General features: G+C 40.9%; 1 long non-coding RNA gene across 2 annotated transcripts in view; it reads right to left on the bottom strand.

Moving 5' to 3' along the window:
• The window catches only part of LOC141567871 (uncharacterized), a 207,339-nt gene extending 187,758 nt beyond the window's left edge, over positions 1-19,581 (bottom strand). For both annotated transcript variants that reach the window (XR_012490810.2, XR_012490808.2), the window contains exon 1: positions 19,289-19,581. This is a non-coding gene — a long non-coding RNA (uncharacterized LOC141567871). The remainder of the gene's footprint in view (positions 1-19,288) is intronic.
• Between the last annotated feature and the right edge of the window lie 392 nt (positions 19,582-19,973).

The raw sequence follows: 19,973 nt of genomic DNA, 5'->3' as shown, positions 1-19,973 counted from the left end.
AATTGGATCAAACTTAAATAAACGGTGAGATAGAGCACGTTCGTGGGTTGAAAGACTCAATTGTTATGATGTCAGTTCTCCCCAGGTTGATCTATAGACTCAATACAATTGCAATCAAAATCCCAGCAGTGTTTTTGTGTGTGTGTGTGTTTTTGTTTTTGCAGAAACTGGCAATCTGATTATAAATTTTATATGGAAATGTAAAAGACCTAGAATAGCAAAAACAATTTTGAAAAAAAAAAAAGTTGGAAGACTAACACTACCTGACTTCACACCTTGTTATAAAGCTACAGTAATCAAGACAGTGTGATACTGGAGTCTACAGAGACAAACAGATCAATGGACTAAATATGTTCCGTATAGCTATGTCTCATATATGTGGACTTTTCTTTTATTTAGATAGAACTGACATATAACATTACATTAGTTTCAAGTATACAACATTATGATTCCATATTTGTATATATTGTGAAATGATCACAATAAGTCTACTTAAGACCCATCACCATATATAGTTACAAATTCTTTTTCTTGTAATGAAAACTTTTAAACTCTACTCTTCTTAGCAACTTGCAAATACACAGCAGTTTTATTAACTATAGTCACCATGCTGTATATTACACTCCTGTGACTTACTTATAACTGAAAGTTTATACACCTTTCACCCGTTTTCCCCAACTCCCAACCCACACCTCTGGCAACCACCAATATCTTCTCTGTATCCGTGAGTTCAGGGGTTTTTTCTGTTGCTTTTTGCTTCATTTTGCTTTGTTTTGTTTTTAAGTCCACATGTAAGTGTGATTCCACATACATCTTTCTCTGTCTGACTTATCTTACTTAGCATAATGTCTTCAAGGTCCACCAATGCTGTCACAAATGGCAAGGTTACCCACTCTTTTATGTCTATATATAATTCATATATATGTCACATTCATATATATAATCTCACATTTTCTTTATCCATCCATCAATGGACACTTAGATTGCTTCCATATCTTGGTTATTGTATATAATGATGCAATGAACATGGGGGTACTTATATTTTTTCAAGTTAGTGTTTTTGTCTTCTTTGAAAAAATACCCAGAAATGGAATCGATGGAACATACGATAGTTCTAATTTAATTTTTTAAGGAACCTCCCCATACTGCTTTCCACAGTTGCTATACCAATTTACATTCCCACCAACGGCGCAAAAAGGTTCCCTTTTCTCCACATCCTCTCCAAAATGTTATTGTCTTTTTGATAATAGCCATTCTAACAGGTGTGAAGTGATATCTTATTGTGGTTTTGATTTGCATTTCTCTGATGATGAATGATATTGAGCACCTTTTCATGTACCTGTTGCCCACCTGTATGTCTTCTGTGGAAAAATGTCTATTCAGATTCTCTGCCCATTTTTCAATCAGATGATTAGTTTTTTGCTATTGAGTTATATGTGGACTTTATGTATTTTGGATATTAACCCTTTAGCAGATATACAACTTACAAATATTTTCTCCTATTTGGTAAGTTGCCTTTTCATTTTTTTGATGGTATCCTTTGCTGTACAGAAGCTTTTTGGTTTGATGTAGTCCCACTTGTTTATTTTTGTTTCTGGTGCCTTTGCTTTTGGTGTCAAATCCAAAAAACCATCACCAAGACCAATGTCAAGGAGAAACATTGCCTATGTTTTCTTCTAAGAGTTTTCTGGTTTCCGATCCTATGTTCAAGTCTTTGATCCATTTTGAAACAATTTTTGTGTATGATGTAAGACAGTAGTCCAGTTTCATGCTTTTGCATGTAGCTGTCCAGTTTTCCCAACATCATTTATTAAAGAGACTGTTCTTTCCCCAATGTATATTTTTGACTCCTTTGTAATAAATAAATTGAATATATACATGGGTTTATTTCTGGGTTCTCTATTCTGTTCCATTGATATATGAAATCTGTTTTTATGCCTATACCACACTGTTTTCATTACTGTAGCTTTGTTATATCATTTGAAATTAGGGAGTGTGAGACAACTTATTTTTTACAACAGTACAAAAACAATTCAGTGGACAAATGATGCAAGTTTCAACAAATGGTGCTGGAACAATTGGGTATTCATATGAAAAAAAAAATTAACTTTGATTCATACTTTACACTATACACAAGAAGTAACTGGATCATAGACCCAAATGTCAAACTTAAAAATATAAAACATATAGAAAAAAGCATGGAAGAAAACCTTTGTTACCTTGGGTTAGACAAAGATTTCTTAGATACATACCAAAAGCATGATCCATAAAAGCAAAACAGTGGTAATTTGGACTTGATCAAAATTTAAAACTTCTACGTTTTGAAAGACTGTTTATAAAATGAAGAAACAAGCCACATAGTTGGATAAATATTTTCAAGTCATATGTCTGATAAAGGACTTGTATCCAAAATATATAGAGAACTTTACTCAATAATGAGAAAAACACCTGAATTTTTTTTAATGGGCAAAAGATTTTAACAGACACTTCATCAAAAAAGACATACAAATGGCAAATAAGCACATGATATGCTCAACATCACTAGCCATTAGATAAATACATATTAAAAGCACAATAAGATATCACTACATGCATATTAAAATGGCTAAAATTACAAAGACCGACTATACCAAGTGTCGGTGAGGGTTTGGAGGAAGTGGTAGGACTAAAAAATGGTTCTACCACTTTGGAAAACACTTTGGCAGTTTCTGTTCAAGTGAAAGCATTTAATTAAGCATTCTATGATCCAGCCATTCCACTCCGAAGTATTGACCTAAGAGAAGTAAAACCATATGTCCATTCAAAAACTTGGACAGGAAAGTTCATAGCAGCTAGTATGTTTGCAGTAGAATATAATGGCCAAAAGCTGGAAACTGCCCAAATGCCTATCAACAGGTGAACAGATAAACACATTGTGGCATATTGATACAGTAAAAATGAATGAAGTATTGATATATGCATAACGTGAATGGATCTCAAAATAATCATTTTGAGTGAAAGAAGCCAGACCAAAAATGAGTAGGTACTGTATTTATATAAAATTCTAGAACATACAACTAATCTATAGGGACAGAAAACAGATCAGTGTTTGCATAATGATGGTGGGGGGCGGTATTCAGAAGGGGTGGGAGGGAGAGATTACAAAAAGGCATGAGGAAATTTCTGGAGTTAATGGATATGTTCATTATTTTTATTGTGGTGATGGTTTCGTAGGCACATACATGTCAAAACTTATCAAATTGTACACTTTAAATATGTATGATTTACTGTATATAAATTATACCTCAATAAAGCTGTCTTTTTCTATTTCGATTTCAAACAAATGAGTTTTGAAATAAAAGAAGAGTGGTCTGAAAAGATGTCAATATCCCCAAGAGGAATCACGCCTTAAGCCTTATTAGCCAATATCTTACTGGGGAAAGAGAATGAGAAGTGATTCTTAAGGACAAACAAACCTCATAATTTTTCCAGCAACTTGCCCTAATGACATACTTACTAGAGAATCCAAAATTCTGACAAAAGCTTTTACAATGGCATGTAATACTGAGTCCACTCAGGGACCCTTCCTTTTCACCCAAAAGGTACCACTCAAGCCTATTTGGAATGAAAGATTGGGTACTACCTGGCCTGAAGTAATTTTTCTCATTATTTGTGCCCCTTATCATTTATTTCTCTCCTCTCTCCACCCACTTCGCCAAAAGCAAGAATCAACCAATTCCAGAGGGAAAAAAAAAAAACAAAAAACAAACAAACAAAAAAACAGGATAATCTCCTGGATCCCAATTCGTCAGTCACCTTCATCTCTCAAATGATACTTCCTGGGAATCAGGAAGTCCTGTCACCCTTGGAAACAGTTTTGTGCCGGGCTCCAGAGTCGGGACCCCGGCCTGCTGTGTGGATGGGGTCTCACCTTTATGCCCCACCCCCTCGGCTCACTGACCTACAAAAAGGACATTTGGTCCCCAATGAAAGAGTTCTTGGGCTTGAGGAAGTTCAGCTCTACGATTCATATCAACTGGAGCCAACTACTACTGCTCAGAAATGAAGGAAAAACTCCTGAGACGGAGGAAATAAAACCGTGTAATATCCTCCTATTTTCAAAACAGCCTTCTAAAACGTCCTCAGCCCATGAGCTTGCTATTATATGAGCACGGCATGGGTGCCCAGTGCTGGCAACTGACCGACTCAACTGGGAGCACTCTCTGTTAAAGCCAAGTGGAGTGAGGGAAGGCAAGGATACTGACTCTCTCTGCACTCTTTTTATTAAAAAGGTAAGGGGTTTCTGGCAGAGTCGAATTTCTAGAGAGGACTCATCAATCAGCCTGGGGAGACCATTTCAAATCCTGCTTCCTGTCAGATAGCATCCTAATTTATGATGAAATTGAAGGTGAGTTCTAATGCACTGAGACTCGGCCACTTGGCCAGCCAGCTAGCAGAGTGTGGGCAGCCCTCAGCAACCTTGACCTCCCTGCACTGAAATGAGAGGAAACTGTGACCTGGAGTTGACATTTCCTCACAGCATCGCCCAACTTTCCCAACACAGGGACCACAACCCACTGATAATACGGCTTTGAAGTGTCTGGCTCAGGGCCAGGAAACATTACAAGTGTCCTTTGGAGAATATCTGTTTTAGATTACTCCCAGTTTATAGGAAGCCACACATGCTAACTTTAGCCTTTCTCCTGCCTCCAGAATATGGGGATTTCAGGCTGACTGATCTTAGGCTCGCTCTTTTGGCTCGGACCTAAATGGCAAGCCTACTGGGTTTGGGTGTTTTTGTTTGGATTTCTTTCCCCCTTCTGTGCTGCATTCCAACCCCACATACATTTCTCTTCTTCAGCTCTTCACTCCAACTATTTCAGGTCATAATTCCCACATCCATGGGACTTTCTGTTTCTCATCATGTGACATTTATTCAAAAGGTGTTTCTGCAATGGAAACCTAAATCTACATCAACTAAGGCACACTCAAGTCCCATATGACAGAGAAGTACCAGCCCCAAATGTCCATAGTGCTGAGTACCAGTCCCGAATGTCCAAACACTGCTTTAGAGTGATGGGAAGAAAAGTGGTACCTTGGGCCAAATTCGGGAGAGTAGGAGAAGGTGCAGCGTTTACAAGAGTATGGTAAGCTCTGCTTTATGTATTCCATGTTTCAGGTAGTCATCCTACATACAGGTCGAAATGTTCCTCAACTGACAATGCAGAAATTATGCGAACATAAACTTATCAACTTGTTTGGAACAGCAGAAGACCTTGGATTTTGAAAACTCACCTGAACCCAAAGCTTCACTTAAACCTTGGCACCACCACATACTCTCAAAGGGTTTTCAGCAAATGTATCAGAGTCTCTGATCCTTGGTTTCCTCTGCACAATAAAATTATTCTCATGTATTTACAGTGAGGGGTAAATGAAAAATATGAGAAAGCCTGGCACAATGCTTGGCACAAATTCGGTGTTCAACAAACATTTTTCTTTACTGTTTCTGAAATTAATAGTGCATATTTTTTCACAGTGTATATTTATTGAGTGCCTAGTATGTGCCCGGCACCTATTAGAAAGGGAGAGGCCGTCGATGGTCCTCTGTTAATTAGCTAATGACTAAGGAGGTTCAACACACACGTTAAGGAAACTAAACAGAAGACAGAAGACGACTTCCCAGAAGACCACGCCAATATGCTTGGCCAATCTGGGTCAGTTCCGGAGATACCACCCCAGATCAATACCAGATCTCAAGTTGGGGCCTGAGGGGAGAGGGTGCAAGTCCCCTTGTCAGAAAGAGACCGAAGTGATCCAATGACAGCCAGAGCTTCATGTACCTTCCACTGCCTTGACCTTGAACGAGAGCTGTCCAGTCAAAAAGCCATTCTTGCATAACCCTAGATCCAGAATAATCCAGAAGTGGACAGTGTCCATTTAATTGGATGTGATAATATCCAGTGGCACTCATATCTACAACTGGTGTTATCAAGAGAAAATGGGTAGGGTATCCCTTACTGGAAAATGAGTCAAAAAATTGGGGAGAGCAATTATGATCAATTGTTTGTTTTTCAACTTCAGGTCTTGTTTTACAGGCTTCCTAGGCAATTACTGATCCTTGGGTATGCGGCAGCCACTAGACAGCACTGGGACTAAAACTAAGAGGCAAGACCCTCGGCGTTGCAAAGTTTAGAACGGATGCAGGGAGATTTGACACAGAAATCAAAAGGCAAATAAAAACCATGTAGGCTATACAAAGTGCTGTGTGCTAAGACTGCTTTTTCTTCCCACCCCCTCACTGTCCCCACCAGGGCTCTCTGAGTCACCACCCATTTCGTCTTGGGACCTCTGCAATGCAGGATTCTCTGTTCAACAAATCCATCTAGGGCTGACTTCTTCTTCTATGTACACTGGTGATGGAAGAACGACTAGAGACAATTTCTGTGCACAGAGAGCTTTCAGTGTTCATAATGAAAAAAAGACCTAAGAACCCACACAGAGAAGCATATGACGATCGTGACTTGGCTGAGCTATGTGAATTAATACATGGGCAGTTGCATAAAAAAAAGTTCACAAACCTTTTTCATTCTCTGCCTAATTGATTCTTCCCCCAAATAATTTAGGAGCTTCTTTGACAAGCTGTTGAATTCACAGGAGAGCCATTGAAAATCACTTAGAGACTAAATAAAAACAGTAGTAAACATAGCAGCTTCCGAGATACTTAAAGCCCTTTCCTGCATACATGTCCTCTGATCCTATGTATTTTGTCTCATAAACTAAAAACACAAGCATGCCTTCTGCCTACTAGGTCTCTTAGAAAGATTCTTCTTGGAAGATTTGGACTTATCTCTGAGTTAACCTCTGGATTTGGACCAGTCGCATCTTTAATTAAGAGTGCGATCCCCCGGTACGTACCCCCTGGGGGCTCCCACACCAACAATCTGTTTGGCTTGGCTGACCTTTGCCAGTGAGTGGCTTAGAAACCTCACATCACCTACTGTTCGTGTCAGCATTGGGCCCAGGCTAATTGTTTCACATGCTGAGCCATCAAGGGCATCTGATTCACTGTCATCCTACCTGCCATGGGCAAGTCAGTCCTTCCACATCTGGTTCTTATTCCTGGCTGACACTAAGTGTGTTGTGTGGTTTTTACCAACCTACAACCTCCCTGAACTTTTTCTGTATTATCACCAATTAAAGAGTAAAAGTAATTCCCTCTTTCCAACGCCAGGGTCTAACATTTACTTAATTATAAAGATTACAGTTTGGCTGAGGACGATAGGATTGGGGAAAAAGATCTCTATAACAAGGTAATCTACGCTTCCCCCCTTAAAAGCCATTCCCAACACACAATTAATACATCAACGAAGTATGTGCAACCATACTACAAGGTGTATCTTCTAAAGAAAAATTGTTCTAGTTCCATATATGATGAGCAAAAGTTAATCATCTGTACAGTAATCCCCTGCTACCTACGGTTTCGCTTTCTATGGTTTCAGTTACTAACAGCCAACCACGGTCTGAAATAGTCAACGGAAAATTCCAGAAATAAACAATGCATAAGTTTTAAATTGCATGCCACTTTGAGTAGCGTGATGAAATCTCTCCAGTCCTGCCCCATCCTGCCCAGAACGTGAATCATCCTTTTGTCCAGTATCTCCACACATAGAAGCCCCCCACCCATTGGTCACTCAGTAGCCATCTCCGTCATCAGATCCACTGTCATGGTATCTTAGTGCTTGTGTTTAAGTCACCCTGATTTTACTTGCTAATGGCCCCAAAGCGCAAGAGTAGTGATGCTGGCAAGTAGGATATGCCAAGAGAAGCCATAAAGAGCTTCTTTGAAGTGAAAAGGAGAATACAGTACAATAAGGTATTGTGAGAGAAAAAGAGACCACATCCACATGTTTTATTATGTATATTGTTATAATTTCCTATTTTGTTATTAGTTATTGTTAATCTCTTACTGTGCCTAATTTCTAAATTAAACTGTATCATAGGTGTGTATGTACAGTATAAAAACAGTATGTATTGGGTTCAGTACTATCTGTGGTTTCAGGCATCCACGAGGGGGAGGGGGGGTCTCAGAATGTATTCCCCATAGATAAGGGGGGACTACTGTATATTCATTCAGCAAATATTTGCTGAACATCTATAATGTGTTATGAAGTTCACCAGATGTAAAGAAGCATAGCGGGAAATCCCTTTTCGTAACAGGAGCCACAGACACAAACCAGTTACTATGATAAAATGTTAGAAATGTTATGACAATTGTATGCACAAAGTACTCCGTGCACAGACAGAGCAGATTCAGAAAGGAGACGGCATTTGAACTTGGCCCTAAAGGTATGGAGGCATGACCAGGCTGGAGAACAGGCACAGCGTGGACAAAGGCAGATCCATTCCAGGCTGGGAATCCTGAGGAGCCCAGGCTGTTAGAGGAGACTGGGCAGGCAGTTAGTAAAGAGCAGCCGATCAATCTGGAAAGTTAGCCTGGAGCCAGATAGTAAAAGTCATACCAAATAGATTTTACTTTATTCTCAAGGCAGTGGGGAGCCATCAAATACTTTTCAGCCTGGTGGAGTGAAGGAGAGAGAAAAGCGAAAAAAAGACGTTTAATCCAAAGTCACAAGTCACTGAAACAGGAGATGCTATTAATGACAGTCCCCAGTGGATGCACTGGGGTGCGGGAGGGGGAGGAAGAGAAGGAGTGATGAGCTCATTTTTGGATCACAAACAGGAGTGTGAGCTGCAATTTGCACGAGGCCAGTCCAGTGGTCTCTCTTCAAATGAGTTACCCACTTGGTGTGGTGGCTTTAGGGTTCCTAAGAGTTCAAAGTTTCCAGGGCGTTTCAAGCACCAGCCCTAAATCATGGACATGGCTTAAGTGTTGGGCATTGTGTTCTATATTCGTTTATCACTTTTATCTGTCTTTCCTTTAGAATGGTGTTTTCACTTTAAAATGTCTTTGGGTGCTTATTTGTATTTCCTAGGAGGGTGAAAGTTAAGTCAGGCCTGTGTTTCATCGCTTTGGGCCAAGTGACTGGAAAGAGACCCGAATAAAGCCTAGAAAAAAGGCAACCATCAGAGTTAAGACTGAACCACTTTTGTGCATGTATTTCTGAGCCCAGAATCAAGCTCATCTTTATGTGGGTTTAAGATGAGGTTTACAATCACTTGAATGGGACAATGTAAAAAGAGAGAGATGCTAATAGTCAGGAATCTGTCCCTTGGTCCAGTCTTTTCTGGAATGGCCTCTTCAATTAATTCCAAGAACCTTCTGATGTGTTTTTATAAATGAACAGCACATATTCCAATGGAGAAGGGTCCGATGGCATCTGCTTCTCGTCAATTTAATGGGAAATGGATGACCAGAGCTATGTTGGAGACGGTGCTGGGCTGTCCTCAATTGGGGGTCCAATAAATCTTCCAGATGACAGTGACCGTCCAACCTGCCTATTTCTCCACCCTCATCTCACCCCACTTGCCCACACACATCCTTTTTGTTCCAGCCACACTGCACAGTGTTCCGTTCCACCAATCTGCTGTTCTTTCATATCCCTGGACTACTGTATCTGTACCACTGCCCAAAATGGCTTCCCCACACATCCCTTCTCTGCCTCGTTAAGTCCTACTTGTCTTTCATCTGGAATAACAGAGATAATATTCACCCATGTGACCTTGGAGAATCCAAAGAAGCCATCCACATTGTGTTCTTAGAACAGCATCTGGCCTGTTGTAAGCACTCAATACATTTCAGCTATTGTCATTACTCTTCTTTCTAGATTCAATTCAAGGATCACTACTCACAGGGAACCTTCCATGGATTCTTTCCTTACTATTAGGTGCCCATCCTATATGTTCTCATTGCACATTGAACATGTCTCTATGCCAATAACAACAATAAATAAGGACTAGGACTTGGGGACTGCCATGTGCAGACACCGCCCTAAATTCTTACGATAGTAAATCCTCACAATAATACTATGAGATAGTTGTACTCTTATTCCCATTTTAGAAACAAGCAAACAGGCAGCTCAAGCTTTTTTTAACCAAGGACTAACATCTAGTCAACAGCCGAATCAGAACACAGAGTTCTCTGGTTTGAGAGCCAATGGCCTATACTTTATCAGGCCAAATGTTATTTGCTATTTCTGTTGTTCTCTTATGACGCCCCACTACATTGAAAGTTCTTCAAGGACAAAGATCTCTTTCTGTTGTTGCTGTTTTTCCCAGACTCTGGCCCTGTGCCTGGTACAAAGTACTTGCTCAATAAATGTTTGATAAAGTATTACATATCCAAATTCCCACCACACAAAAAAGGAAATAAAGACTGGAGAGTCTTATCAAAATAAGTGGATCACGGAGGTGGTAGTTCCCATGTCATGCCTGCATTTTGTGGTTAAGACCAGTCTCTGGTCTTAACTTGAGAGGTTCTGCCCGACTAAAATTCAGCTGCCACCATAGCCTCATAATTCTCATAAACAAAGGTACAGTGTGTCAACGGCTGCACAAATCCAACAGAGGAAAGTCGTTGGACAGATGTCTTGTCCCTGTGAAAAACCTAGTTAACAAGGAAACCAACCAGAGCCTATCTCCTTTCTGCCAAGCTCTGTTCACCACTCCCCTCAACTCCAAACGCCCCTCCCAGATACCCCGTTTACCACACCCAGGTGGGAACACAGCACATGCTGTCTCCACATTCCTCCAATTCTCGGGCAGACTGTTGAGACTGCATAAGCATGTCCTTCTTCCTATGTTAAGCCCGATTTACCCTCTATGTTTCATGGTTACAGTAACATGCATGTTGGGAAATAGAGCCTGTTTAGAATGATTTGAGGAGAAAGCAGGCAGATGGCGAGTCTAGACAATGAGTGAGAAAAGCACAGACAGGACATAGAGACAGTGGTTTCATGAGGTGCTATTCGCTGTAGCAAAGATGTGAAAGGTCGTTAGAGGAGGATTCTGGGGACGGGGAGGGCTTTTAAAAGATGGATATTATTAGGACTAGTTTAATGTGCTGATTGGAATGAGCCAGAAAAGAACAACAACTGGTGGAGACAAAAAAGGGGTAAATGGAGTCAAGTGCTTCAGAAGGAAAGAAGCAATGGGATCCAGGAGAGAAATGGGCGATATTATGTGTATAAGAGCCCACTGGATATAGATGCGGGTATACAGGTGGAGCTGGAGTACTTCTCATCTGGTTCCTTCTATATTCTCAGTGAAGTGCAAGATGAGCTAACCGTGAGGGTGAGAATGGGAAAGTGAACTTGCTAGGAATGTTTGGAGTTTGATCAGACAGAGAGGAGGGTCCTTTTGAGATCTGTTATCGTCGTCAATAATGTAATTCTCTCCATTAACACTCAGGGGCTCAGATTCAGGGGCAGTACCGTTAGCTGTAGTTCTACACGCTGGGTCCTACACTATGTGCGTCAAATCCAAAAGGAGCGAAAAAGCTGGGCCCTCCCTTCATGGAGCTTATAAAGCCCTTGGGAAAAAATTAACACAACTAGAAACAAACCCAGCAACGTATAAAATAGGCGGTATCATTCAAGTCTCTTCACTCGATTGTTTTTATTAGTCATCTAATATGGAAATGGTAGTGCAGACAATCAATTTAAAAAAACAATCAACAAGATTTATAAATGAATGAGTGTGGCTGTGTTCTGATAAAACTTTATTTATGGAGACTGAAATTTTAATTGCATATACTTTTCACATGTTACGAAATGTCAGTCTTCGTTTGATTTTTATTCAACGGTTTAAAAATGTAAAAATCATTCTCAGCCTTCAGGCCATTTAAAAAAAAAAAAAAAAAACAGGCAGCAGACTGGATTTGGCCCATGGGCCATAATGTGCCAAGCCCTGTGCTAGAGCACAGTTAGGTACTCAGAGCTGCAGGGAAATTTGTAGCCAAATGAGGACATGCATAGTCAATTCACATCAGCTCGACAATTATTGAGCACCTGATGTATACAGGCACCATGCTCAAAGAGTCTAAATTGCTCAGAGATCCTGTGGATTTACTGAGTAAAAATTGCAAAGACAAATCAACTAGATGTCCCATGTGGTTTGTACAATGATCTCACATTTGCATCAGTTAAGTATCTGCTATGAAACTCCTCCACCCATGAAAGTTACCAGCTTCACAATACAGAGCATGTTTCAAAGGCGAAGGACAGTAACCTGCAGTGTCTGCTCCATGCAGTATTTTTAAACATCCGTAACTTTGTTATTTTGAAACCAAGTTTCTTCAAACAAGGCAGAGCACACATTCCTTACTCAGGGTTATGTACCAGGAAGGCCAAGTTTGAAATTTCCAAACAAAGCTGCTTTTGAGTAATCCGAAGACAAAAAAAGCATTTGAAAATTTTCTGAACTGCTGAAAAAATGCATTTTTTTTCCACCTTTAGATAACTCTGAAATGGGTAAATGGACTTTGCTTTACTTTCCAAAATAAATCCATTTGGGAATGAAATTTAGTAAGAGAAGCCAGAGAAATCATCCATGGGTTCCATTAATTGCCACTGATGTCAGGGGCTTTAAAGAAAGAAAAAAAAAGAACTGGGAATCAGAAGACTTGGGTTTCTAACTCATAGTTGGCTGCAATCCCTTCTCATTAGTACACATTCCCTGTCAAAATGGGCCCTAAACAGGTCCTGGTAGGATATAGGAATATCACCATGCAAACATCTTTGATAATGCAATGTCCCCATTATTCTGATAATGGTGGGAAGTCAGAGCTCAAAAGAGTGGCAAGCATGGCTTGGCATGGTGACCATGCAGAGTGGGGAGCGCACTCACCTCGGAACGGGGTGGCAGGATAGGACTGGACTAATGAAATAAGTCAATATATCAGGATATGCGAGCCAATTCTCTCAGTGCAAGAGAAAGGATGTATAAATATGGAAAGAGAGGAAGCCAGAACATACTCTGTGGTGTTGAGTTGGTACTGGAGATATCCACGTAAATTCATAATTTCCAATAAGAGATAATAGACAGTAGAGGTGTAAATGGGTGTACACACATGTATTGTGTGTCTGTGTATGTGTACCTGCACACATACACGCTCTCGCTCTGTCCACCCTGAGGGCCTGGGAGCAGCAACATCCCCAAAACCAACAGCACAGCAAGGACTCTGATCTTTTAAATACCATCCAACACTAAAAGCAATCAGGAAAGTATAAGATGAGCCTGGAGCCAGAGGCAAGGAAATACTCAAAAATTGATGGAACATGACAAACAGACACAGAAGCCAGATTGAAGAGGTTCCCAATGGCTAAGCCTGGGATAATATGAGCATCAAAATAAATGATAGCAACAAAGGTAACAACCATCGGACAAATAGGAAACCGGAAGTCCATCCAGATATAAATAAAGAAATGAAGAAATAAATTAAAAGTTGGATGAAGAATGGGATGTCTACACAGTTTTAAAGTAACTCCCTACAACATGTGTATGAATTGCAAAGAACGTTTGGAGAGAACTGCTAAGAAAAAACTGGAAAAAAATGTTTACAGTGGAGAAGTCCAGCACACACCACCGTCATCAATAACTTAATCAAGTTATGAAAATGACCGTCATCAGTAAAAGACAAGTTGAAATTGTCTACCACCTGATAGGATGCAATAATGAATGACTAACAGGCAGAAAACGGCAGGAACAAAGAAGTCATGCAAGGAAAAAAACAAAACAAAAGCAGGTTGGATATGGCAAAGTCACTTTGCTACACCAAACAAAGCTTGTACTAGACCTACCACATAGTGGAAATGTCACCAACATGAGAAAGAACCAATATTTCAATGAACTATGAAATTTTTTGCCAAAATTTTGAGTTAACTGGATAATTTTCAGCAAATCCAAAATCAACGTAAAAGGGAGCTAGGACACACTCCTTACCCACCACACCCACTTGCTCGAGGCAGAGTCAGATATCCGCCCCTGTCCTCTGTGGGCTCAGCCTGATCCTACCTTGCTTGCATTTGACTCTTTTGATCACAAAGAACAGAGTTTCACTCGAGTTGCCTTGGGAAATAAAGGTTTACTGTCAGAATGTGCACAGTAATAAAGAAAAAGGGAATGTCAGCCAGGAAGCTAGCCTTTGGGGCAATTCAGGGAAAGATGAACAACCAGGCCCCGAGGGGAAAACTGAATGGAGAGACAAACTGAAGGATTGTTCTAAATCCAAAGCAATGCTAGGGATCTCAGCAGAAAGATTTCTGGCTTTTCATTCTAAGGCCCTGCCCTTAACCTCACTCAGCTACTCTGCTTTTTCTGCTTTTCTGTATGTTTCTTCGTTTACCTCTCCTCCCACTGGGAATGACTTATTCATGCTCTTCTCTCCCTTAGTAGCCCTGCCTGGTCATTAACTCAGCTTCCTCATAACCTCACCTTGCTCTTGACATCTCATGACTACAGCCCTACGTCACAGTCCACTTTTCACATTTCCGCACCTTCGGTTCCCTGCCATTGCCAAAAGTTGCTCTGCTTCTCAATTACACATTCCTAAGAACGACGTACTGACTGGGGCAGCTCTTTCAGCCAGGGCATCTTAGCTGTTCTAGACGGAGCAGCAAGCAGCCTTCCAGTTGGTGCCTTTCTGTTGTTAACCTAAAAACAAAATGCCAAATTGAGAGGCATCGAGCATTTAGTTGAGATCACAGAATTGCAATTCCGGGGCAGAGATTTAGGCAGAAGCCCAAATTGTGTCCCAATTACAGAGTGAAGGCAAGGTTTTTTAATGAGAAAATGAAGGGAAATGATTACATGAATAGAAGAAAGAAATTTCTATTGGTGTTACTGGTTCTATCTTCAGAGAATATCTATAAGCGTCAGTCTTTGTGGTCAAGGTGTCTGCTTTCCTGTTGGCTTTACAAGCAGTTGCTTGGAAGATGACATTGCTCTGGCCCCATCCAAAGGATATTTTGCACGGTTTAAACATTCCCAAGATTCAAGGAGTAAGACATACAAGCAATTCCTCTAGAATGGCTGCTCTGGCTCTATTTCAAAATGGCTCCACTCATGTCAACTTTTCACACTATCTTTACTTAGTGCCTGGGAAGATAAAGACACATGTTTCAAAGCATGGGACCACCCGAACAGCAGGAGCTGAGATTGGGAGAGCATCCCTGGGAGGGGGCTGTGAGCAGGCCTGGTCCGTGGTTACATGTTCAACACTTAGAACTGAGCACTGACACATTTGTTGAATGTTTTGACTACTGTACTGTACTTTAACTGGCTTCCTTTGTAATCTCGGGTGTCTTAGTTCATGCCTCTAAAATCATTATTCTGAGAAGGCTCCCACAGACCACCAGACTGCCAGTAGGCTTCATGGCACAAAAGGTTTTAAGACCCCCTGCCCTAAACACAGATCGTTTTGAGGGTATGGATTGTGACTCATTCACTTCTATGCCCCGAGGGTCCAGGACAAGCCTAGCATGGAATAGGCACTAAAACATTTGCAGAAACAATGACTACTTATATCCCTAGCATTAAAAACTATGCCTGGCCCACAGAAGGCCCTCAATGGACGTGTTTAAATGAATAACTCCACCTCTGAAGCCCCAGCTTGCTGGCCCATCCCTTCCTTCCTTGAGTCTCATCCAGTTCCCTCTTCACCCTGCGGCATACAGAGGAATCATTTGTCAAATAGGCGGGTACAGTATCAACAATCAATTTCTACAACAATGCAGAATCCTTAGTCCCTTGTAAATTACTTCAATGATAAACAGTAGGTCTTGATGTGAAGGGCTGCCAGATTAACGAAGAATTCCAGAATCCAATGAGAGGTTTCTAATATCTGGAGGGTCTCCTCTACGGGGGATTCTCCAGGACTGGGGATAGGCTGGTTATTTAGCCCTCCGTGTTCCAGGCTCTGCACAGCACATATTTTCAAGCCAGCTGGTGAGACAGACGCAGTGAGGCAATCTAAGGACTTGGACAGATTTCTTTGTGTGCAGAGTTAATTGGCTCATATGGAGATTGAACCTGTGACCTTGATTTCCTTAGCCCCATAGCCTAACCTGCTGAGCTCATCAACTTGACCACTTGAATGGACTCAGAGCCTCCCAGGGAAGGCGCACATAGGACAGAAGACATACACAGGAAGCCATGGGCATACAGAACGAAGCAGAGGGAAAATTCTTGAATCACATCCTTGATACTTCCCTTCCTGCTGACAAAAAGGGCAAAGGGCTTCAACGTTACCACCTCCTTCCTTACTCCACCCAAGCCCTGACCCTTGGGTATCTGATAGCAATGGGCAAGAAAGGTCACGTCCTCAAGTGCCTTGCAAGATTTCTGGCAATGATATGAGGAAGAACGAATCCAGATATTTTTGCTATGATATAGTTTGAGTTTTCTTTTGCCAACTTTATATGACCTTTGCTTTTGATCCACCCAGAGAATATAGGAGGACCATGGTTCACATCCTTCTATCCCTCCCCAAGAAAGCCCTTCCTGACTGGAGGAAGGGACTGTCGAGAGCTCTAATGTGCCCCAACAGAGGGGGACTGACAGGTGGCTTTGGATGCACAAGAAATAGTACTAGGCATTTCACATCTGTTATTTCGGTTAATTCACAGGGATGGGTGTTTAAAAGCTAGTTAAAACACCCTCCTTCTAACCTGCCACCCTAATTAGTCCTTAAAAGTTACAGGATGTATAAGCTGGATACATTCGTAAGTCAGGAGAATGAGCAAGTTCACAAAATAACACATCTGCTACGTAATTCTCACTCGGGATTGATTTATCAGACTATCCCATTATCACAACTATCATGCAAGAGAAACGGTCAACAGGATACTGAGATTTTAGGGGTTTATTTAGGCATGTATTTGTGCCAGGAATGCCCTTCATGCTACTGGAACCGTATGAAGTTTGAAGTTGACTGGAGTAGATGAGAGTTCTGGGAACCATGCTACTCGTGAGATGTCATCATTTGACAAGTGGGCAATAAACAGATAGGATAACCATACTTCCCAGAGTGCCCAGAACGGCCTTGTATCAATGCTGGTTATCCCAGCGTGTCCTCTGTTTTTCATAGTGTCCTCTTTCACGCTCAAATCAGTCCCAGTTTGCCCAAGCATGGGTCGAAGACTCATATTGTTAAGATATCAGTTCTACTGAAAATGATCTATAGAATAAATAGAATTTCAAATTACAATTCCAGCAGGCTTTTTTGTAGAAACTGTCAGACTGACTCTAAAATTCACAGAGCAATACAAAGGACCTAGAAGAACCAAAATGACTTTGAAAAGAAAAAAATAACAAAATTAGAGGTTTAACACTACCTTAGTTTAAGACATCGTAAACCTATAGTAATCAGCGCGGTGTGGTATTAATGTGAATATGAACAAACAAAATCAGTGAAACAGAATAGAAAGTCCAGAAGCAGATCCGTATATATGGGAACAACTGATTTTTTACAAAAGTACAAAAGCAATCGCGTGGAGGAAAAAATAATCTTTTCAACAGTTGGCTATGCATATGCAAAAAAATTGAACTTTGATCCACACCTTGCACTGCACGACATATAAAAATGTACTCAAAATGGATCACAGACTTACAGGGAAACCTAAAACAGTAGAACCTCTAGAAGAAAACACAGGAGAAAACCTGACTTTAGACCTAAAAGAACAAATCGATAAAAATCAGATTTTATAAAAATCAAAAACGTTTGCTCTGTGAAAGACACCGTTAAAGAATGAAAACGTAAGCCACACACTCAGAGAAACTATTTACAATCATGTATCTGTCTGATAAGGGACTTGTTATTTAGGACATAGAAAGAAGTCTCAAAACAGAAGAAAACAAATCTGTTTTTGTTTTGTTTTTTCAATGGGCAAACGATTTTAACAGCCATTTCATCGATAAGATACACAGTGGCAAATATGCACATGAAAAGATACTCATCGTTAGCCATGAGCAAAAACCTAATTAAAACCGCAGCGAGATACTATTATACTACACACCTGTTAGAACGTTGAAAATTAAAAATACCATACCAAGTGTTCATGGGGCTGTTGCGGAACTAGAACTCTTGTATACCATTGGTAGAAATGTAAAATTTACTTTAGAATGCAAAAATACTTCAGGAAGTACGTTAGCTGTTTCTTAAAAGGTGAAATATAGATCTACTGCGTGATCCAGACGTTCGGCTCCTGAGTATTTACCCAAGAGCAAAGAAAAACATATATCCACGCAAAGCATTCTCCATGAATGTTTATAGTGGCTTTATGTGTGATGGACAAAAAACTGAAAACAACCTAAATGTCCATCAACAGGTGAACAGACAAACAAGCTGTTAGTGACCCATACAATGGAATACCACTCAGCAATAACAAGGAATGAAACTACATAGACTATTGATACAACACAAAATGAATCTCAAAATAATTATGCAGAGTGAAAGAAGTCAAACCAAAAAGAGTACCTACTGCATTATTTCATTTATATAAATTTCTAGAAAGTGCAAACTAATCTACAGTGACGAAGGTCAGTGATTGCTTGTGGAGTGGGCAGAGGGCCAGGGTCAGAGAGAGGTGGAAAGGAGGGTATTATCAGAGGATGTGCAGAAACTTTGAGGAGGAGGTAAGGGTATATTCTCTTGATTGTGGTGCTAGTTTCATGGTTTCAACGGTATATACATATCAAAATATAAAAATGGTACACAATAAATAGGTACAGCTTATTGTATGAAAATTGTACAGTCATTAGACTGTTCAGAACATTTGTGAGTAACTTATCCCAGATCTCATACGAGTAAGTGGTAGAGTTGGGATTTGAACCCAGGCTTCTGGCTCCAGAGCACAAGTTCTTAACCATCTAAGCCACTTAATAGCATGTAAGAAAGTGTGGCTGTTACTACTACGGTTGTTATTATTATCTGGGGCTAAGCCTCTCTCTTCCTTCATGGACATGGACACTGGACCCACAGAAGCAAAAGGGCTTGTCCAGGCTCCCCTATGACTGAGCAGCAACCCTGAGACCATCCTTGCGTGTCCTGACGCCCAAGCCCTTTCTCGTCCATGAAGCCCCTAGCCAGAGTCAGCACAGGACACCCCAAATCCTCGCACCACCACTTACTGGGTGAGTGACTTTGGAGCACTTACACAACACAAATCTTATTTTCTCATTGCTATACTAGGGAGGTAATAAAAAGAAAGTGCCCTGGTTTGGATAAAAAAAATTAAAAGGTCACTTGAGCATTATTTGACCTTGTCATAAAAGATCACCAAAACGGAGCAGCACACATTAAAAGGAGAGGTGAAGAACCACCAAAACCCAGCGTTACCCCTTCCGTACTTACCCAGCCTGGCCTCTGAGAACTGTGTTGCCGTTATAAGCCGCCACAGCTGTTTGTCCACCTGTCCAAACACACTCCTGGAATCCCACCAAGAAGTGCGGAGAAATATAATGGTCCAGTGAGCCCATGTTTTGTGTTGACTGCCCGGGAAGTGCACGTCTTAGAAAACCATCGGGTATTTGTCTCCCCAGGACTTCAGGTAGCCAATACTTTCATAATGAGATCTATATTTCTGTAACAACACGGTATAGGAAAAGTCTTGGCAGCACCTCAGGTATTTCTTCCCCTCACTTGTATTCCTTTCACTTTCTTTATTTTCACTACCTAAGTTCTACAAGTGGAGATAGTGAAGGAGGCCTCCCTTATGTCCCTTTACACTTCTCTCTCTCTCTCTCTCTCTCTCCTTACACACACACAGACACACACACATGCGCGCACACACGCTCCCACAAACACAGCATGAGAATGGTTTAGGTAACTTTCTCTTTTAGTTTTGGGTTCCCCTTTAAGAAAATTGTAAGACATGGATTCAAGTGCAGCTTATCTGGGAGGGAATCCCAAGAAACACTGACAGGGGAGTGGAGCAGTAAGATAGGGAAGGGAAAACAGCCAGTAAGAGGTTTATTTTCAAGCAAGTCACCTCTGTGGACAAGTGAAGCTTAATCCCGCAGGTGTCTCTGGGAGCCAG

The sequence above is a fragment of the Rhinolophus sinicus genome, chromosome 6 (genome assembly GCF_057876585.1).
Source record: "Rhinolophus sinicus isolate RSI-liver-muscle chromosome 6, RSI-T2T, whole genome shotgun sequence".
Classification (NCBI taxonomy): Eukaryota; Metazoa; Chordata; class Mammalia; order Chiroptera; family Rhinolophidae; genus Rhinolophus; species Rhinolophus sinicus.
This window is presented reverse-complemented; position numbering and strand designations above follow the sequence as displayed.